The sequence below is a fragment of the Grampus griseus genome (assembly GCF_964374135.1).
Source record: "Grampus griseus genome assembly, chromosome: 2".
In the NCBI taxonomy this organism is placed as follows: Eukaryota; Metazoa; Chordata; class Mammalia; order Artiodactyla; family Delphinidae; genus Grampus; species Grampus griseus.
In genome coordinates, this window is record NC_139018.1 from 155,797,851 (window position 1) to 155,821,521 (window position 23,671).

The window sequence follows — 23,671 nt, forward strand, 5'->3', positions numbered from 1 at the left end:
CTTTTACTTTCAAATTGCTAAATTATGTTCTTAGACAAAGGTGATTTTCTATTCTTTTATGAAAGCAGCTTTTTCAATGTCTACTGCTTACTACATTTATAACAAAAAGGCTTAAATCATCATTCCCTTTATTAATCTATGTTACGTAACACTGTGGGTTCAGATAGCGGGTATAAATCACCGTCATGTTGTTCTCTGAAACCAAACATAACTAACACATTAGCCAAAAAACTCTGGTAGAAAACTTGGGGCCTGGGACTATATTTTGGTTCCATTACAAAACCATCATTTTCCTTAGCAGTGAAATAATTCATCCATCTGCTTGTCTTAAGGAGTTGCTATAAGGATAAGACAAGCTGAGTTGTCTGAAAACTCTCTGAGAAGTATAAATAGCTGTACACACAGCCAATAGAAATAATGATATAACACTAGTATGTCATTTGCATTTATCAGCCACAGATGATTAGAAAGTTACCCCATGGTGTCCCTGAAAGATTAAACCTCTGGCAGGACCTTCTGAAATGTCCCCATCTGAGGTAAAGGGTTACTTACTTCTCTTCCATGTGACCTGTTCTTTTGATACCAGCAAGAGTTGATACAGTTCAGATATAGTTTGCTCTGTACTTTAAAAAACAAACTTTTCCCCATTAGTTAGAAAAATTCTACTTGAACATCAACAGAAATCATGTGGAAGGAAACAAGAATATACCAAGCTGATTTTCCTAGCTGACCCACAGATATCATCATGGATAAAAATTCTATCACCCGCGGCACTCGAGAGCAATTTTGATCAATGATGTTCTACTACTATTCAAAAGGTCAAGTGGTTCGTGAAAGTTCCATCATAGTATCTACGCTTACGCTTTGTAAAAGTTTTGAGACTGATCACTTAAAAACCAATTCCTTCTTGTTATGGTTACTGTTGTGTTAGTAACACTAACTAATTGGGTCAGTTAGTGTTACTTTCAGTTTATTGCCATGCTCTTGTCCCTGTCTTCATTTGAATGCCAGGTGGGCACCATATCTGAGTATCAGAGAGCAAAGTGGTCAGTGCCGACCAAAGCACGGGCAAAGATGACCTGTTGCTGGAGTAGTCCTATCCACGGCAACGTTTTTTACTTTTTTTGTTTTTATTACCACACCCAAAGTTTGTACCTAAATCTCATGACCCAGATGCTTTAATTACGCTGAACATAACTAATCAATACCAGCAAAATGCTCCCACAATTTAATAGAGCAGATAAAGCCTGGACGTCTGACAGATAAGGATAAATCATGCGGGCATGTGAATCACAGTTTTATCAGAGACTCAGTGGGATCATAATGTATTCTTTCAATCTGCACCAAAGGTAGTAGCAGGAAGCTATTTTATAGATTTCTTGGTAATCTGGGCTGATGCTATACCTGTTACAGGACTCTTCCAATAAAATAGAAACACAGCAGGATAAAAAAAAGATACAAATGGTGATTTTATAACCGTCAATAAAAGCATGACTCTGTAGTAATGGAAAATTTGTTCATGAATTGTGAAGTATCAGTGGCTCAGTTGGTGTGGTAATAAAATAATTTGTGTCCTGCCATTGGAACTCTTTTTAGTGTGCCAGGATATACCTTTATTTACTGTTTTTTTTCTTCCCTTTGAGAGAGGAGTCACCAAAGGCAATGAAACTTATTAAGAAAATAATGTATCTTAGTCAAATGCAGGCACCTAATCAAAACAGCCTCTTGAATGCCTTTTTAAACCACTTTATAGGCCATTACTTTTATTCATGAAAGAAAATTTCAGGCCATTATGTGAAAAATAAATTTATATTTAGTTCTCTCCTCTCATGCACATGGGAATGAACCATTTTATATATAAAATAGTTAAGCTCATGCCTCCCAAATTAAGAGCTTTCACTACTTGTTAAGTCATGTGTTGACCTACAGGAAGCAAAATGCAAAAAGAGCGAATCACCATTTTATGTGATAATTTAAGTGGGAAAAAAAAAGAAAAGCAGAGAAAAAGGAACCAGGGTCATTTGAGGGACGAGGGCAGAAATGATATGATACTCTATTTGATCCATCAAAGTATGTTCTATCCACAAGATTCATCCCCAATCCTCTCCAAAGGGAATTCTATGCTATTTTATATGGTTCTGTTAGTGTCTTTGTGGATATTAATTGGCTTGGAAAACTTTCCTCACCTGCACCTCTCCTCAGGGTTCCTAAATTATTATAAATAATGAAAATAATGGCAGAATCCTGTTTCCTAGTGAAGCTATACTGTCAAATTCGTGAATTATGATTATTCTCCCCCAGTGACAAGGTGGGTTTGTTTAAATTATATGACTTCATAGTTGGTATTAAAGACAGGGAGATAAGATCTTTATTATCTCAAGAATATGGGAAATGAACCCTCAAAGGGAAAAGAAGCCACTTATAAATGATTTCTTGCCTAACAAAACCAATCCAATTTTCTTTAAATTTCTCAGGTTTTAAATAAACACTCCTGAGAGCCATATTTGAGAAAGTAGGTTCTATGTTGTTCTTAACAGGAAGCAAAAGAACACTAGGAAATTTGAACCCGAGACACATCTATTCTGTCTTCTCTCTTGCCCTTTTGGTGACTTCCCATGAGTCTAGGATGGCTCACCCATCATTCTCATGAGATGGAAAAGCTTGGCGTACCCCTGTCAAACCGCATTGCCTTCTGTGGGGCTGGTCAGTGTCACATTCCCGTTAAGCTGTTTGCTCAGCTCTTCTTCTTTCCTGTTGGCAATTCCCCCTCTTCTTTCGCTGGGCTGGTCTCAGAGTGAGGTTCGCCACTCAGATCCAGCCCGGCCAAGGGCATAGGAACAAGATCAAAAGCCCTGCAGTGCAGCTGGTGGTGTTTGCAGGGCCCTCAGAAGTGGAGCGGGGGCAGCCCTGCCTTACTGCATCTGCACGATGCACATAGCGTTAAATGTGCAAACAGCACCAGAGTGCAGGCCCGGTGCTGCTGGCTGCTAACGTTGTCAGGCCAGAACTCACCGGTTCTTGCTCAAGGGAAACCCTTGGTTCGTTTTCCCTGCCTCAATTCATTGAGTGGAAAAACTGCTTTATGGGGGGCTTGCCATACTCCTGCTGAAAAGTTGGGCTGAAACCTAGCTGTCACAGGAGGGTCTCTTCCAGGAAGCCAACCGAGGTTAGGCCACCAAACACCAGGCCCTGTGTACCTATTGCTGTGTCCTCCCCGCACTTGGGGAAAGAGCCAGGCCAGCAGGCTTCCCGGAAGCACATGGCAGTGAACTTGTCACCCCGTGGCAGTGAACCTGAGCACCTTCTGCACCAACTCCGCAGACTTCTTCAGCCCAAACATTTTAAGAAGCAAAGATAAATAATTATTTAAACATTCTCATTGATTCTGAGGAAGCCCAACTTTGTTCCAGAATAATTAGTTACTGGAAACTTGATATTGCTTTTGTATGTTGTATGACAGTGGTCAAGGGCTTCCTTCAACGCTGTGAACTACGTGGTAGCACTAGATCCAAATTATCTGGGCTTCTTTCCTGACCTTATTATCTGGCTATGTGACCTACCCTCTCCGTTCCTCATCTGATCTGTAAAGGAGGAATTATAGCAGTACCTATCCCATAGGGCGATTTGAAGGATTGTTAGAGGTAAAATAGTTACCATAGCTCCCAGCACGTAGTAAGTGCTCAATAAATGTTAGCTGTTGATTCTGCTTGGATGGTGGGGATTATAGCAATCCATAACCTAATTTGAAAAGGACAAAAGCGGTTGTTTTCAGTCCCACTATAGACATCAAATTACTCACCGGTTACAGACTTATTATTGGCCCTTTCACCTGCCTGAATTTCATCATTTCTTGATATCTTGTTCAGTCCTAAAAGGATACAATTTAACACAGTCAAGTGGATTCAGTCAGGCTGCCTTTCATGAATGGGGGGAGGAAATGTCAGGTGGGAAGTACTGGTTTCTAGTCAGAGGCCCTTGGGACTCGGGTTTACCGCTGAGTAGGACATGTGGCAAAAACGCATTAATAAATAGGAATCATCAAAATTCTATGAAGCTCATAGACTTCGTGTAATAAACAAATTTTTAAACATAATTATATTAACTATAGAATACCAGGCAAATACAAGGGACTGTTACCATCTTCAATAGCATGTTCCTTGCCCACAAGTAATTCGTCTGCTTCCCCCTTGCTTTTTTGAAGCTGCCGTCAACACCCAGTGTCTTGAGAGAGTCCCCATTGCCAGCACCATCTCTCGGAAACCCCACAAAATGATACCAGAAATGATTACATGAGAGCGCAGGTATAAAGCTGTTAATAAACAATAGGACAGCTTCCTTAGCTACTAGATCCCTTCCCTAATTCTTGTCTCCACCTACACCTGTTCCCCTATGTAGGGAGAAGGAATGGCACAGAATCTGGAGTGCAAGGATTTTGAGAAGAAAGGGGCAATGCCAAGAATTAGATCATCCTAGCTGTAGTCAATGTTGAGTGGATGTTCTTGGTTCAAAAAATAGAGAATTCAGAGATACCATGAGAAGCTTAAGAGTACCACTGGGGTCTGTTTATCTAAACTTCTTTATCTAACGTAACCTTTGTTAATCATGAGTCCAGTCATGTGATCGGGACTCAAGTGGTCTTCCTTCTTTTTTTACTGGTTATAATTTATTGAGAGCCTCCCATGAGCCAGGCACCATACAAGACACTCTGTATATGCTATTTCTCATCCTCACACTTGCACTTGGGGTTACCTATGGTCCTTGGCATAGAGATGAGGGAAGGGCCTTGGAGGGGGTCAACAGCCGCCCAAGCTCACACAGGTGGTGGGTAGCAGAGTCTGGGTTCGAACCTGGGGCACAGAAACCCAAGCTCTTCCCCCTTGCCACAGCGCCTCCACTGATGGACTGCTAGCTGTTGTTGGACCCAAATAGTCTTGGTGGGCAACCACTGCGGGTAACCTGATTGGGTTCCTGCCTGAGATCAGTTTGTGACCCCCTCCCGCAACTGAATTCAACATCAAATGCGCGGTAAGGTAAGCCGAAATCTACCTAGGAAAGCCAGTTGGAGAAAAAAAAAAGAATGCAAATTCTAAAACTATCATTTAAAACCCTGCCGGATGTAAAACAAAAATATTCTGCCTGGTAACACAGATTAATATAATAATTAAGCCGTGTTAGACACGTAATGTTTTAGTCAGTTTAGTGTGGGTAAAGCACTCCTGCACGGATTGCAACTTCTGCTCAGAGACTATAAACATTTGCCTTTTATGAGTTTTTAAAAGCATATCTTGTTTTAAATTCAAGACCTTAGTGTCACATACAACTGCATTTGATGAAAAGTTATTTCTGCACCGTTTGCAAAGAGAAGCCTAACACTGGGTTTTGGCAGAGGTTTGGAAGTAGGGCGAGGTCAATCTTTCGAAGTAGCCAAGTAGATCGAGCTTGAAATATTAATCATCTGTTTACCCATACTTAATGCATTTTCCTGCTGTTCATGTACACAGAAATCTCACTTGGAATTTAACAGCAGTCTATACCCAACCATCAAATATTTAGTGTCTGTTTAGGAAAAGTAATCAGTAGAACTCAAAGCTACTATTTGTTCTGTTTGATTAATGTTTACCAAGTGGAAGTTTTGGAACAAAATAATACATCAGCATTCCATACCTTCCTCCGTTTATCAATACCGTATCTCCTTCTGATCCTTCTTTGCATAGTCCTTTGAAAGTGGAACACAATGAATATTTTCTTGAATTAAATCTTAATTTCTGTAAAGAATTTGCATTTCCCCGCAGTGGCAGATGTATCCTTCTCAAAATTCACTCTAGATAAACTAATAGTATATCCACTTCTCACTACATATTTGCTTTCTCTACAGAGTCACTAACCATCATCAGTTTTAGCCAAGAGCAGCATTCCTCCTATTCTTAACACGTGCTGTAGGTTCAGAGTTTGATGAATGAAATAATGAGCATCCTCGTATGTATAGTGAGGATAATGGAATCCACCCCACCCATTAAACAGGCTGTTTCAATGATTAAACAAGTCATAGCCTAGGGAAACATTTAAAATAGTAAAATGACATATAAACATATATTCTTATTACTATTGCCAGCCTTTGAATAGTGGTGCATAGTAAGAAATATTTGAAAGAAGTTGAAGGGTAGGAAATACCTGTAGGCTCATAAAATTTTGCATAGCTTCAATAACCTTGTTCCGTAAAATAAATTAAACATTGGCATGGTTTTCTCAAAGCCTGAATTGACAAACTGAAAACAAAGAAATGCCCTTTATTTTCTCCTCTCAACTCTGACTCAGAGCCCAGCTCTCTTAACAGAAATGTTTTTTCTAATTAAATGTTATTTTTTCAAGAATAGCATTTTGTAGCCTATTGCTTAAAAGGCATCAGTGTAACGAGTTTCAAAGGGGAAAAATTCTGCTATGTATGAACCATGAATGACACCTGATTTACGACAAGCAGCCATCCAATGATGACCAGAAAAATTAAGAATAACTTGTATGAGTGAATCGAAAGTGCTCACTCTATTTCCAGAAGCAAGCTTTAGCATAGCTTTTTATAATAACTATCTTGATTATCTTGACTTGGGCAAGGTGAAGGCAGCAGTGAGATTTTGGGATTGGACAAGCTAAGGGATAATGAAGCAAGGCACTTCCTGTTCTGACCGGGAAATGATCATTCTCTTCCTCGACGGTGGGTCCTGATATTAATCTGATTTCGATTCTTCTAAAAGGAAATGCTATAGTGTTAACTGCAAAACTGATTCCTTCCTCATAAATCTTTATGCACTATGATATTCATGGGTTTTGTCTTTTCTCTGAATTTTAATCCAATGGTATCTATGAGGAACAGGACCTTAGATCCAGTTGTCGTCAACTGAAAGCACTAAACATTCCCTGAATTTTTTTTTTTTTTTTTTATGCAACCATGGGCCTGTGTCTGTGCTTTCCTCAGGATGGCTGTTCTTAGAGTTGTTACAATGGAAAGCATTCCACGATGAGTATATAAAAATGAGTATCGCTGTCTCAAAAACAGGTCAAATATTTCTTGACTTTTGGTAAGCTGAAATAAGAGAGATTTTGGTCTAAAAGATTTTCTAAGCAATGTCCCCAGCATCCTGGAAAGGAAATTCTCAGTGGCTACTCAAACAGCTCCAGTAAAAGAGAGAGGATTGGTCTGAGACTGGTAAAGACAGCGTTTGTGCAAGTGTGTCTTCAGCTCTTAGTTAATTATTATTTGAATAATGTTTGAGCTGCTGGAAATTCTTCCAGAAATTCCAAACAACTCACCAATTAGCACTTACCTTGAAATGTGAGCCGCTTCTCTGAAGCTTACTTAAGCCATCTAAAGTACTGCTACATCTTATGTAGTCCCTCGTTTTTTTAAAAGCAAAAAACCTGACTTCTAACCTGGGAAAGAAAATTAATGACATTAGGGAGGATACCAGAATCGAGCTTAGAGAACTCAGGGAAGCACCACCAGTGTGTCTTTCTGGGAGGAAGAGAGAGAGAATTCTAAAGGAGGAGAAAATTAAAAGCAGTAACACATGTTCCACCAACAGCCAATACATTTGAAAATGATTTATTGTAATTACTTAAACTCACATCTCATTGGCAGTATTCTTCACATCTCGGTCGGATAGTTGCTCTAAATACCATTGGAAGGGTAGTGAGAAGACTAAGGATTGTTTTTTTCTTTTTAAAGCAAACACGATATTTGATTTTTAGAGGACCAGTAACATCACCTGTCGATCTGTTAAAGCAATGTAGAATCAATACATTGATATATTCAGTAAATGAAAATCTGCATTCCTTCCATTTGTGTCCCAAGCTCAGCGCCAGGATGGCTGACTTAGCACTGCAGAAAAATCAAGGCCCCATCCTTGAACTTTACAACCATGGTAAATCACCTCGTCTCTGTGTATTTTCACTATAAGTTCTATCCCTTTTATTTTGAGTGAAAACAAATGAAAAACAAAGATAAAAATGTCTGGATAGTAATGGTGACATGCTTTTAACCCCAGGGCCATCTCTTCTAGGATGTACAAATTTGCGGGAGTCATTTCACCTCTCCAGAGGCCTCAACTGCCTCAACTAAAAGTTGGATTTATCGTTTAATCATGGATTGTTTAACTCCTTTGTACTTTAAAAGTGCAAGGTTACACTGCAACCTTAATTATGCGGATTTACACTCTTCAGTGTGATGTTCATACTGGAAAGGTATTAATTGTTCATATCTTTCTCTCAAATCCTTCCCTCCTGTAGATGTTTCTAGCCCATAAGTTTCTGTATAAATGGCTCCAAATGGCCCTATGGAGTTGATTTAATGGTTGATTCTGTCGGGATATTTATAAGTGACAATGATTTTGATATAAATTCAGAAAGCTCTGAAGGGAGTATGATTTTTTTTTTTTCTTTGTGGTACGCGGGCCTCTCACTGCCGTGACCTCTCCCATTGCGGAGCACAGGCTCCGGACACGCAGGCCCAGCGGCCATGGCCCACGGGCCCAGCCGCTCCGCGGCATGTGGGATCCCCCCGGACCGGGGCACGAACCCGCGTCCCCCGCATCGGCAGGCAGACTCTCAACCACTGCGCCACCAGGGAAGCCCCGGGAGTATGATTTTTAATTTGATCCTAAAATGTACAAGACGGCAGTTCTACTTAAAACATATAATCCTGATTAGTACAGCTAGTTTTCAACTCCTGTTTTCTGCTGCTTTGGAAGCATGTTCAATTTCAGCACTAACTTCTGTGGATTATGCTTGGGTTTCTTTTTGCTTTTATCAGAATTTCAATTCTTAGCTCAGTTATTGACTGTAATTTCCCTAAGGGTGGATTTCTTTCTGTATTACTGAAAAATCAATTTTTTGCTTCTGGATATGAATTGAAAAGTGACTCTAATTAGCTGCCACTAGCAAGAATGATAATAATAACTACATTGGTAAGTGCTTACATTTATATAGGGCATTCTTTCTATCAAAGGAGGATAGAGTACTTGTCTTGTTTGATGGGGTGATAAACAAACTGAATCAAAGTGATCGATTCCATCACCTGGGGTGAAATGTAGTAGCTATTAAATAGTCTACAGCAGTACAGGATTGAAGGGTGAAACACAAAAAAAGATTTCCTTCTTTATCGTCTTATGGAATGTATCTCCGCTGTTAGTAGTCCATCTTAGACTGCCAGAGAAAATCCCAACTTGCCTGTAATAAATTTCATTTCCAGTCATTTGTGTTCCCACCTTGGATACACTATTAAGACAGAGTGTTGAAATGGGACAAGCGTGGGAATAGAGCCAGGTAGACCTGTTCTCTGATTCCATTTTTTCCACTTACGAGCTTCCCAACTTGGGCCAATCACACAACTTCTGTGAGCAGCATTTACCATCCCCATGTGGTAAATGCAGGATGTGATGATGACTCTCTTGGCGGAAGTTATAACCATTAAATGATATACAATATTCCGGTTGCCTAGTGTATACTTCAGTACTCCACACATGATAATTCCTCAGAGAGGAAAGTACAGAATTGGCATCCAAGACTGAGAGTGGGACTGTGGAGTTTTTTTCCACTTTGTTTGGCTGGTCATTGTCTATATAGTTTCTGTCTTACTGGTTGGTGCCTTTCTTGGTCTCTTAGTTAGAGAAGAGACTTTTCTTCTGGCAATTTTTGTCTACTCCCATTGTAGTTTTGGGGTTGTCACTTTCTACAGTTCCCAGTTGGGGATATTTGAGGCATGAAGAAAACCCAGGGGACTTGCTGCCATGGTGTTGATCAGGTTCCAAGGTGCCTAGCTGGGCTTTCTCCACCTGTCACTCTTCTTATGTCTGTTTCATAAACGTAATGGCCTAGTGTTTGGCTGTACTTAGCAGGAGAAATGGAGAGAAATGTGTCTACACCATCTTGGTCATGAACGTGGAACACAGATTTTCTGAATTAATGTCTTTTTAAAAAGATTTTGTTGATGTGGACCACTTTTAAAGTGTTTATTGAATTTGTTACAATATCGATTCCGTTTTATATTCTTGGTTTTTTGGCCGCGAGGCATGTGGGATCTTAGCTCCCTGACCAGGGATTGAACCCGCACCCCCTGCATTGGAAGGCGAAGTCTCAACCACTGGACTGCCAGGGAAGTCACCAATGTTTATTTTTGAAAATACATCTCTAAAGTATTTCCCTAGCTTCCTACCTTTATAAGCATCCTGTATAAAACATAATTGAATCTTTTATCATTAAGAATAATGCTATGTTGACTATCATAACTGCATAGTATCGTACATGTAGATGCTGTAGGGGATTCTCCCCCCACTATAAGATAAATCCTAAAAGTTGCTTTCAGATCAAAATAAGGTCCCTGTAATAGTTAACTCAGTTGCTTCCATTGTCCTAAGCTACTGTTTTAATGCAGCCACCTATCCTAACATTATTAGACTTTTGTACCTCCTTCCCAATATTCCCCACATGGTTTCCAAACCACTCCGCCTTGTATTGATATTGAACTAAAGTCCTAGCTGGCTTTATAAATCCTCACCATCAACAACAGAGAACACCTGCCCTTGATGGCTTAATAAAGAAAAACACGGTGGCATCTTAAAGTTTCCTTTATGGTGTACAATAACCTGGTCAAATAGAAAGCATTTTCTGTTTAATCCAATTCATTTTTGTCGAGCACTATAATAAGCCAGGCACTGAGCTGCTAGGGACACAAAGATGAATCAGATCCTCCCTCCCCAGGTTGCTTATAGCAGAGGGAGGAGGAGGCGGTCCCACCCAGTAAGGACAGGTAGAGATGGCGTGAGTCACGCTGATGGGCTGGGAGAAGGGGGATGGGGAGAGCCGCTGACTAGAGGTGACCTTTGAGTTGGATTCTGAAGTATGAGAAGAATGTTTTTGTTTCAGTAAAGGGAGAGAGAAGAAAATACAAGCAGGAGCACAGGGGCTTGAAAACACCCAGAGAAGCCCAGTGCTTGGCACAGTGGCTGCTGTGCTGGGGACTCCCAGCAGATACTCACAGAGCGTTTGATTTAAGTTTGCATGGTGAATAGGAGAGATAGGAGAAAGTTAAAGGACTTTTGTGAAACATTTCTTCTATGTCATTTTCTATTTTATTAAGTGCCTTTGCTGTTTGATTTCTTTTCGCCTGCCTCTGGTATGCAGTGATAATATATGCACATTGCAAACTCCACAATGTGAGAATTGACTGTTTTAGGAAAGCATCCCATCAGTAGGCTTCTTTCTCTTTTTAAACAAAATAATCATAAGAACACGAACTGGTTAAATTACTTTGCCGCCTCTAAATGTGGAATCTAGTTGAGTTCTGGAGGGGAAAAATAATTGATTTCCATAACAAGGTCTACTGCTAAAATGAACATATGTTGTTCATAATGTCACTTTCTAAATCAATGAAATTATCATTATAGAACATGTCGACAAATTAGACATGTAAAGTGCCGGCTGTATGTGGGAGAGATGTAATTTGGCTCCATAAAAAGAAAATTAAACAATAAAATATCAATGACAGATGTAGTTAGCTAAAGGTTTTGAGGTTTAAATACCAATTTGTGGGGAAAAAATTGTGCAGACAAACTGAGGGTACCAGATAAAAATACCAGTCTTCACGGGAGAGGAAAATTCAGTCTTTTGATCAGATGTTCTAAGACCTTAGCTGTGCCCTTTATTTAACAGATGAGTCTACAGACAAATTCCTAACTTTTCCAAATTCAAATAAGGTAGGTTAGTAGTGATAAAAGAAACAAAGCTAATCAAATAATTAATTCATGTCTCTGATTTGAAAGATATAGTAGATTAGGTTAGATTGGTGAAGCCATGTTCTCCAAACCAGGGCTTCTTCAAGTGGAATTTGTCTTATGTTTCATTCCTTAGAAAGCAGCATGTCAAAAAACCCCCACAGGTTCCAATGTATTTCTAGTTGTGGTTAATTATTCCTAACAATAACAGCATCATGGAATTATATGAGTCTTAAAGATAAGTATGAAAAATAATCAACACAATTATTGATGATAAGCTTATTGTTATTACTATGTTATTACTATTACAGTAGTAATAATAGTAAAATAAGTGAAAATTAATCATCTTTTGTACTCCAGTTAATCATCTTTTATACATTGGTTATTCCTAGTGGGTCTCAGACTTTCAATGTCTGTAGCTGGAAAAGTAGATAGACCCAAACTTTTCTCAACATTGAAATCTCGGACAGAGTAATGGCATATAAACAGTAGAAAACACTGGATGATGGGCTTTACAAATCTTCAGCATCCTGTATAGATTAAGACAGGAAACATGACATATACCAAGAGTATAGAAATATTTAAAAATTGCAACATCAGTGAAATTTACTAAGGGACTTCTCCAATCTCCTGTGAATCCTCTACTTTTTCCCTCCTCTATGTCCCCAATCTTAGGAATCAAGAATGGGTTCATTATTCTGTCTCCTAGTGTTTAGCACAGTACTCTGCACATAGTAGTAATTAAATAAATACACGTTGAAACAATGTACAGATAGTTAGATGCAGAAATGAAAGAAGAAAGTTTAAATACTTCCCACGTGAAAGCCATTCATCCTGTCCATAAAATAATTCTGCCTCTGCATGTGTGAAGGTTGTAATCCTGGCCCGCATACAATTGAGAGGGGCCACTTGGATGGTAATTCCACCAATCAGTTGTAAGGGGACGTGGCCTTCGTCACTACCAGGCTGGCCCAACTGGTTGCTATTGTGAGACACAGCAGAGCGTTCTTTCGCTCTCTCAGCAGCTCTATCAGCCTGAATCCCAAGTTAATTATAATAAGCAGAGTCCCCAGCTAACCTGCAGACATAACACATGAGTGAGAAACAAGCTTTTCTTATTCCAAGTCCCTGAGATGATCCTGGTTGGTACAACAGGTAAAGATATAATATTAGGCTACTAATATTTCCCAGGAAATGTTGCTGCTCCTATTAAAATGCCACATGGTATACATCTTTGCAATCATCTCAACTTCACTCCCAATCTCCATCACATTCCCAAACTTGTTCCCAAAGGGACAAGTTTGATTAAACTTTAAATATTGCAGTAGTCCATACCTGAAGATTTTCCTCCAGAGGAAAAACTCTTTTCAGAGTGGGCTACTACTAAGGAGACAAGGATGACTCCACAGAAAATTATACACACACACACACACACACACACACACGCACGCACGCACGCACGCACGCACACACATCTAAGCAACTTCGTTCACTATCTTCTTAGCCAAAATAGAAAAGTAAGATGATATACGTAGCTGGATTACCATGGTCATTCAGGTAGATATTATTTTCTGGAATTTTCATGTCTAATGTTATTGAATGGATGGTTCCATTATATTGCACACAATATAATTAATAGAAAAAATGGCAGTTATATAAAGTAGGAAGAAATGAGGATCTAACATAAATGACATTCCCTTCTGAAAGTTGTGGATAGAAAACTTCCCCAGCATCTGTTATGGAAATATGGAAACTGATATTTTTAAATGCAGTGTGAAATGTAAAATAAGAGATTAAATGTGGTGAGTCCATATTTGAGGATCCATGCTTGTCAAAATAACACTTCCAAAAAGAAAATCATTTAGAAAGGTTACCCCTCGGAATACGGCCACCAACAGTGCTACTTTCAATAACTGGTGTATTTAGTATATCCATACAACATTCAACCCTACCAACCTACAACCCCAAGAGGAAAAGAAGAAGAAATGTACCAATACAAATAGGTAACCTTCAGACTGAGTGAAAGGAGGCATATTTCTGCAGGCAGTTTGGTATTGGGGAGCCCACCCCTAAACTCACCATAGAGAGAAAGAAGTTATGATGGGGATCAATTAGCTGGCAATGGAAATTAAGAAGGAGACATCAAGCAATAAGAAATGTGATGTTGCATAGAGTAGCTGTCTCCTGGAAGCTGTCTCCAGGACCGTTTTCTTTATTTTAAAGAGTAGTGGGAGTTCCCTGGTGGTCTAATGGTTAGGATTCGGTGCTTTCACCCGGGTTCAATCCCTGATCGGGGAACTGAGATCCCGCAAGCCGTGGGACGGGCCAAAATTTTGTAAAAGTAGCATTAGAATACAATCCACTAACAGTTCATCAAGCGATGAAGACCACACTCTTCAGGGAGAAGGAGTGGGCCTAAAGGATGCTTCAGAACCTGCATTCTACTCGCTCACAAGTACAGTCCAAGCCTAGGCTTATTCCACCTGCCAGTTTCTCTTAAGAGATTTACTATTCTTGTTTAGATCTGCCTATAGCACGGCCATAATCACATTCATAATTTATATTTTTTTCTTCAAACTTTCCCTCCTTCTACCTGTCAACAGAGATAAATCTTCCGTCTGCAGTCATCAAAGAAACAAACTTTAAACACGTAAAGAGAGTGTGCCCAGAAGAGGCAGCAGAAAGGGGACAGCCTGTGGAATCCTTCACACCTGAGACCTGAAGTCCATCCAGGGATGGCCCCAGATTTTATGGGACCTAAAATTTAAATTGGTAGACACTTTTTAAGAATGATACAAAAAACAAAAGTAAGTCTCTCTTGAGAACAAGAAATCACAGGAAATTAGAAATTTTATAAAACCTTAAAAATCCAGAAAAATAACATGCATATATTTATTAACAGCTGTTTAACATATCTCAATGATACCCTTTCTCCTGTATGTTTTTTGGCTGCATAGGCTTTAATCACCTTTGATATGATAAATAATCTTGTGTTCTTTTTAATGAAAAAAATGGAAGGGTAATTCCGTCTTCCAGAATGACTGACCAGACACTGATGGTGATTGTTATTATTACTGTGAGATCTTCCAACTTCACAACTTGTCATTGGTAATAGCATACACACGTTTAGGATTGTTGTTAAATTTGGGAGAAACTCTTCAAGCTTCTTTCCTATATGAACTGTGAGATTTGGAAGAATTTTCTATAGCAGAGCTTCACAACTGTACATGTCACATTTTGTTTTTCTCCCCACCTCCCACACAATTCCGGTGCAGGGTGCTATCAGGACATATTTATGTCACAACTGGACCTCTGCGCCAGCATCATCATGTCACAGTGCTAGCTGGGTTGGCCAGGTGGGCATAGGAGCAGCCCCGGAAGCCACTCCTAATCCAGAGCTGGCAAACTTTTAACCCAAAACGGAAGTAACCATCCACATAAATATATAAACCACAACGTAACATTCCCTTAGCTAGAACCCAAAAATCTGTGGGGAAATATAATGGAATACCATTATCAGGAGGGGAGGTATAACAAATGAGAAGGGAATATGAGTGGGGGAAATCCAGCTATCTTAATCCATTGGGATCATAACATCTCACTTTTTAAATTTTTTACAAATTTAGGACACTTTATAATAGGGTGACCAACCATCCCAGCTTGCCCAGGGCAGTCCCAGTTTTAGCACTGAAAGTCCTGCATCCCAATAAACTCATTAGTCTCAGGGCAACCAGAGCAGTCTGTCACCCTATCTTATAAACACATTTCTGGGGCACCTACCAGGGCCTTGGAGGGGCCGTGTGAGGGAGGGCCGTGGAGCTCAGCCTCGTGGTCCACCAGCCTCGTGGTCAATCTAACTCTAGTTCTAGACCTTATCCTGGGAGTTATTAGGGTGTGACATTCGGCCGTTCATTATCTTCTGAGTTTCTTTCTCTTTTAACAGTTGTAAATTACGGTTGCTTGAGAGGATTGTATGAAATTATAAGCGTCCTGCACAAAGTGGGAAATCAACCCTTGGGAATTATTGTTACAGACTATTTTTAACATCGGGACCCAGATGATTTCCATGGTTACTTGTCTTCAATATTTTAATGTAAAATCAGTGATGAAAAATTAAAAGTTAAATTCTGAATTTAACTTTAAGCCAACTTTTCAGAATCTCATCCATGTCATATTTTATGAACTATTTCTATGCAGCCGTATGTTATGAAAAAAAAGTCACAATTAATTTTCTATGAATTAGCAACTCAGAGAGAGGAACAGTGATATGCATTATACCAAAAACAACTTTGCAAGTAAAACCTATGGAATTAGTAGTTTGAAATGGGACCTCATGAGAAACAGAAAGAATTATCTGGAAGAAAACTAGAGTTGAAGACAGAAGAATATCTATTTCATTTTACACTATCAGCATATTCCCTTGATAATTTCAGTGTTTAATCACCATGGCATCCAATAAGTTTTTTCTTATTTTTAACTGAACTCTATTCTGCCCTAACATGGACCCACTTGTCTTATTTGCATCCTTGTGGTGATAAAAATAAAAAGGTCATCATTTTCCTCAGAATATTTCACATCGTTGTGGACAATTATTGTCCCTTAGCCTTTCCTAGTCAACGTTAAACAACATTGTGTCTTTACAGCATTTATGAGAGAGAAGCAGTATGTCAGCTGCAGAATAGCTTACTTGACACTATCTTTTCTGTGCCTAATATTCAATAATACTCAATACATGCTCAACCGATAGCCAATAAACACCTTCTAAATGAATACGCCAATAGCTCAATGTGTGAATTAAAGAGGTCACCAACTTCAATGGACTTCATCATTCTCCTCTTGAAAATAAGGAAATTAGATTGTCTTGAGCACTCAGTCCAGCCCTGAAATTCTGCCATCTTAGAATCTATTTTTTATTCTTCATCCTGGATTCTTTCTGAGCAGCCAAAACAAGATACGGTTTGTATATTTGTATAAAATAGGATCTGGCCCAATATACCGGCAAGGCTTTATCCTTGCCTCTTTTGTTATTTTCCTGTAAATGTTCAACAGACCTGCTTGCTTTTGAAATAAAAGTGCTAGGAATGTAGTCCACCCGAGCTCAGAATTATTTGCTGCTGAGATCATTTCTATTCATTTTTACCCATCTCCTGTTTTTTGCATACCTGGTTACAGAGATGTATTAAGAATGTCAAATTGGCAACATTTGAATATCTGTAGATCAGCCCCTGATAACAGTTCCAGATAATGCAATTTAAGAGAAATATATTGGGGGTTTTGTTTGCTTGCTTGCTTATTTGTTTTGGTTCACAAAGCCATACCTATATGGTGAGATGATGGAGTTGGCAGCCGCGGGAGATGCTGGGGGCGGGGGGGGGGGGCGTAGAAGAAAAGAAAAAAAAAACCTTCAGGCCCAGTCTTGTCAGCCCTCTTAGTGGCCAAAGTATGCTGACCATCAATTTTGCAGGATTCAGTTAGTAAGGTGATTTAATCATTTTTCAATAGGGGATCACCAAGACCAATCTGTTCAGTAGTTTCATGTGAGTGTTGACTGATAATTTCAATCATGATGATGTGGTACCCTGACATACCAGTTTCTAATACGCTTAGGAATTGAAACAATCACTGTGCCTTCCAAATGGCACAACTTAATCCCGCAGAGAAAATGACTCAAGTGGGATGAGCGACCCCTATCTGTGTAATTATAAATTATAAATAAGTAATTAAAGATTAATTCTAAATCTCAGTAGGCCCTAAGATGGATGGGCCATCTGGTTATTCCTGAGATGCTTAAAAAGCATTGGTGCTCATATGTCCCAATCAATGATAAGACCTTGTAGAGAGAAAAAATGCAAGAAACCTCAGGGCTTGTCCTTTGATATATTTATTTATTGGTCCCATCTAACTACTCCCTAAACGTTTAAAAAGTTTTCTGATGGGTCTGTTTAATGGCTTATATACTGTTCCTATAATTCTTTTTAATGCTCATTTTTGAAAAGCTATGAAGATTTAAGAGATTCTACTACTTTATATCAGCCCTTTGTCATCCCAAGTGTGATAAACATCTTTGTATGAAGAATTACTAAGTCACACACCAAAAGATAGATCCAGTCTCTCCCAGAGAGTGATCTCTGAACAGCTCTATCCGATGTTCCCTTATTTTCTCCTTATCCTGGGTAACGTATTTGCTGCCAGGATTCAAAACCAGCAGAAAGCTGTCAGCTGTCTGGGAGCTGTTACTTTCATCTCCCCACTGTCCTTCATTTCAATGCAGTCCATTGTGTACAGCAGACAAGTCTGGGTTCATTAGCAGAGTCATTCAGAAAGCCTTCAGCAGCGGGGAGGTTCTTCCCATCCTCTGCCCCTTCCATCTGCCACCAAGCACCCACCTCCCCACCCCCCAAATAAATCATCCTGGCACTCCCTCTTCTCCCTCCAGTCCCCAATTCTGCATTTCCCCACCTGACAGCAAGTCAGATTAGCATAAGAAAGAATGGTAGATCATCTGTCAAATCACCTTTTTATGTGGATGACCTCAAGCTAAGGTCAATAGAGAGTCAGCTATAATCTAATGGACCATTTTCAGAAATGAAATATGGCACCCATCACATGAAGCAGATCAGGCCTCTCCCCTGCAAACCAGTTTCCAGGGCCTCCCATGACACTGGGAAGAAAAAGTGAGCTCTTCACACCCTGCACAGTTGGTCCTCTGCCCACCCCACCAGCATCCTCTTAGACCGCACTCCCTCACCCCGGCTACGCACAAGTGGTATGAAGAAACGGCACGCTCTCGCTGATACAGGCTGGTGGCACTAGGAGTTGCCACAGATATTCTGGAGATCTATTTTGCACTATGTGTCAAAAGCCTTGCTCTACATATTCTTTGACCCAGCAATTTCACTTCTTGCTTTTTATCCTAAAGAAACAATCAGTACACATGAACAGATCAGTGTTCTAGGTTAGAATGCATTGCAAGGTTCTTTACAGTGATTAAAAGTTGAAAACCCTCTCTACGTCTACCAGAAAAGAAGTTGGTTAAATATACAGAAATTCATTCATATTTCTGAACCCATTAAAATTTGTCTCCTTAAATGTGGAATGTGCATTGTGACTTCCTTCTAAAGAGTATAGTATGGAAAAATGGGGAAAAGAATACTTTTACAGTGGAGAATCCTGATAAACAACACCCTAGCTAGGTGATAAATGTCGGTATCAACATGTTGATTTAATCATGTTGTTGTTGTTGTTGTTGGTGTGTGTGTGTGTGTATATATATATATATATACACACACATATATATATACCCTTGACATGATGGTATGAGGATGGCTCTTTACCACTACAACCTTCCTCCCAAAAGTCCATTACCCCAATCTTATCTTGAGAACAATATCAAATTCCAATTGAGGGGCATCCTACAACGTACCTGAATAGTACTTCTCCAAATTGTCAAGGTCATCCAAAATAAGGAAAGTCTGAGAAGCTGTCAGTGTAGAGGAGCCTGAGACATGACAAGTAAACATAATGTGTCCTGAATGGCATCTTGGAACAGAAAAAGGAAATTGGGTAAAATCTTTAAAAATCTGAATAAAGTATGGACTTTAATAATAATGTATCAATATTGGTTCATTAATTTTGGCACAGGTATCGTACTAATGTTAATAGTAGGAGATGTTAATAGTGAGAGAAACTGGGTGTAGAGTATATGAGAAATTCTCTGTATTCTTTTCTCAGTTTTCCATAAATCTAAAACCCTTCCAAAAATTAAAGTCTATTTAAAAGGGGAAGAAAAATGAGGCTGTAGGTGTATATGTAGTTACACAAAGTGTGTTACTAATTTAATTTTAAGTGAAAAAAGTAGATCATCAAACAGAATCTAGTGATTATAACAAAAATTATATATACATGCACATGTATCCATAGTTTATATATCTATAGAAAAATCTGAACAAATGAACATTAACACATTAACAGTGGGGTGACAGGTGATTTTTTTTCTTTTTTGCTTATTTTCCAATTTTTGACAATGAATACTTAAGTATTAAAGTATTAAAGTATTAAAATTTTTGACAATGAATACTTAAGTATTAAAGTATTAAGTATTAAAATTTTTTTAGGTTGGTTTTTGTTTATTCCTTTATTCGAATCTTCTGAATGTTTAGATATGCCAGTGTTAGCCAATGATCAATGCAACTTCCTGAAAATTGCACCATATTGGGGACGTGGAAAAGGAATAAATTTTGTTGTAACTTGTATTGCTTTTTAAAAATCTTTTTAATTTTAAATAATTGTAGACTTACAGAAAAGTTGCAAAAATAGAATTCCCATATACCCATTATTCAGCTTCCCCTAAAGTTGACATGTTTCATAATCATAGTAAAATGATCAAAACTGGGAAATTAACATTGATACAGTACTGTTAACAAAACTGTAGAACATATTCAAATTTCACCAATTTTTTCACTATTTCCCTTTTTCTTTTCTGGGAATCAATCTGGGACCTCAGACTGCATTTCGCTGTTAAATCTCCTTAGTTCACTCCAGTCTGTAAACGTTTCTTAATCTTTCCTTGTCGCCTCTGAAGTTGACATTTTTGAAGAGAACTCTAGTTATTTTGTAGTATGTCCCTCATTTGGGGTTTGTCTGATGCGCTTTGGAGGTTATGCACTTTGGCAAGAACATCACAGAAATGACCTTGCCCTTCTCAGTGCTTCATGTCAGAGTGTCCATGAGGCTGATATGCCTTATTACTGGGGAGGTTAACTTTGACCACTTGGTTAAGGTGTGTCTGCTAGATATTTCCACTTGTAAAGTTACTGTTTTCCTCTTGAAATTCCTTATCTTAGGGAAGACACTTTGATACTATTCAAATATCCAGATTCCTCCTTAAGCTTTTGCCCCCTAATTTTAACATCCCTTTTGTGTCTCTTGTCTGCAACAACTATTACTGTGTCATCTGACGGTGATTTTTCTTTCATTCTTTCTATATTTATTAATTGGAATTCTTAAGGAAAAGACATTTCTTCTTCTTTATATAAGTATTTATATCAGTATGAACTCATGCCATTCTTTGGGTTATTATCCAATACTATCATTATTTATTTTAAAATAAAATATAAAAAATATAAACATATCAAATTGTTTGAAACTTTGCCATTAGGAACTTCTTTGGGTTGACTTGTCTGTCCTTTAAATATGCCCTCCTCTCTTTTGGAGCCATTGCTACTTTATGGCATCACAAGATGTTCCAGGCTCCTCTTGTATTTCTCTGTGCCAACTCTGGGATCAACCATGTCTCCAAGGAGCCCTGGTCCCTTTTGTTGGAAAATGATGTTTAGAAAAAAATCTAGACCCAAGGTATCCTATTAATACTGGAAAACCATTGCTTCTAGGACCTCTGAGCAGACAGAGCTAGGAAATACATGTGTGTATACCAACCCACACATATACACAAACACCTACTTTTCTATTAATATAGCCATCTATCTGCATAGATAGGTAGGTAAATAGAGAGATAGATTCCAATCCAACACCACAGATTCATTTTTGCCTTCCTTGTTTATAACTTTTCTCTAACAATGTAAAACCTAGTCCTCATTATCTACAATGCACGTACTTATTTATTCAGTCCTAATATACACATAAAGCAGTTTCAGAATTGCTAACGCATACCCCTGTAACAAATTTAATAACTGAATTAAACTCTGAACACATTAATGTTTTCTCATATGTTTAAGAGCCTTTTTATATATATTTTACAAATGTTCTTTTTGAATCTTTTCCCATTTTTCTATTGTGTTTTTGATCCTTTGTCTCTAAGTTTTGGGGGTTTTTTAACATCTTTATTGGCGTCTCTAACTTTTTGAGAGTTCCATGTATAGTAGGGATATTCGCCCTTTGTCTGTGATATATGTTTAAATATTGTCTCCCAGTTCATTCGTTGTCTTTTGATATTGTTTATGAAATGTTTTTGCCATGTGAAATATTTTAATTACATCATCAAATTTATCAATCTTTTCTTACGTCTGGATTTTAAGACAGTTAAATAGCCTTTTCCTACCCCAAGGTTAAGGAGGAATTCACCCATATTTTCTTCCAATGCTTGTACGATTTCATTCTTAGATTTATAACCCTAATCAAGTTAAGGTTTATTCCTGTGTATGGCCACACACCCCTTTCCCCATCATCTCTTTACAAGAATATGTTCGCTCGGGTGAAATCAAATTGGAAGAAATCAAGTTAACAGAAAGGTGTAGCATTAAGTTAGCTGTGGAGAAAGAGCAAAGCTTTAACTTGAAATGGTTAGAGCCAAAGCCAGTGCTTGTTGTGGCTCACAGGATGGCTCGGTCTCTACCTGCCTCCCTAGCTTCATCTCTCCACGACTGGGACAATGTCTTCCACCGCAGCCAAGCTCTTGTTCCTCCCTGGAAATGTACATAAAGGCAAGATCTATGATCTCTATTAGCAAAAACTAAGAGTGGCCACTTCCATCAAAGGAGGGATTCAAGTTTGTAGTCTTTGAGGTTGGAATCTTAACTTTGGGGTGAAACATTCTGAGTTACATAATACGCGTTTCTGCCTTTGCTCTCGTGGTATCCATTGCTACGTTCGACTTCACAAATAATTTTTTGTGCCCGAAAGTGTTTCCATTTCTGGGTAAATGGTGAAGAAATTGATCTTGCCTCCCAGGAATTTTACCTCCTTGTTTAGAAGATATTTCCACAGTTCACAGGTTCTTCTGATCCCAAAGTAGTGTTGACAGTCTTTACCAAAAAAAAAGTCCCTCCAAACCTAGAGAGTTCCTAAGGATACCCCTGTGATTTAGTGTGTGAATGCAGCTAGAAGTCTCCATTGGAATGAGAGATGGCCTTTAGAGGCAAAGCAAGCTTCCTTTGATTGGAAGAAATGGGAGCATTTTTGATGAAAACCAAAAAAGACAAGTTACAGGTACACACAATAATATAGTTTTTCTGCAAAGTGTTTCATGTTCTGCAGCCAGCTCAAGGACTGCCCTTTGAGAAACTGAGAATAGCTCTAATCTCTAAACGGCTACATAGCATTGGGCCATTTTCTCCCCTGATGAGAAGACACCATCTGCCCAAACTCACATTTGAGGATTCCCTCTGACAGGCAACTTAGAAGTGCAATGAATTTTTAATTGGAAAATACTGCTGTTCTATTTTGTCTATTTCCCACTCATTTATTTAGTGCCCAAGCAGTATCTTTGTCTTTGTGATGTTTCATTCCTGTTGTTTATTCCACAGCTGAAGTCATAATCTTCTTTGTGACATCTTAAACCATAAATGGTTGCTATGGAAATGATTAGAATGTCACACACTAAAGGATTATTACCTTTGGTTGGGTACTATCCAGACCATATAAACTCTTAAAGACATTATTTAAGGCAAATGTTCCAGTGAGAAATTTGGGAGAAAATAGATTTCTGGAAGCATAAACCTAGCGATACAAGTAAAGTGATTCCAGTTCAGCAAACTTGGTCCTCTCTAGTAATTCCAGAACGTGGAATATCGAGGGGAAGTTTTTCTTAGTTACCCATTTTCCTTCTTCACATTAATTGTTTTCGACACAGTTTTTTAATGTATTTGTTTGTCAGTGGATCTTTTCTCCAGATTATTCAGATAAGACTATATCACAAATATCTGAAAGAACAAAACTGAGCCAACGCTGCTCAAAGAAACGCTAAAATCTCAAGCGCAGATAAATAAGTACAGAGTATCAGCTCTCTCCACCAACTATATACTGGGAGTGGCATTAGAAGCCACAATCTCTTGTAAACACGTAGTTTTTACACTATGTGTAAAAGAAGGCCCATAGTTTTCTTCTCTTTGAGTTTAAAAAATATCAATGCTATTTTGCATCCGAAATCATTCAAATGCATGTAATTTCAGTGC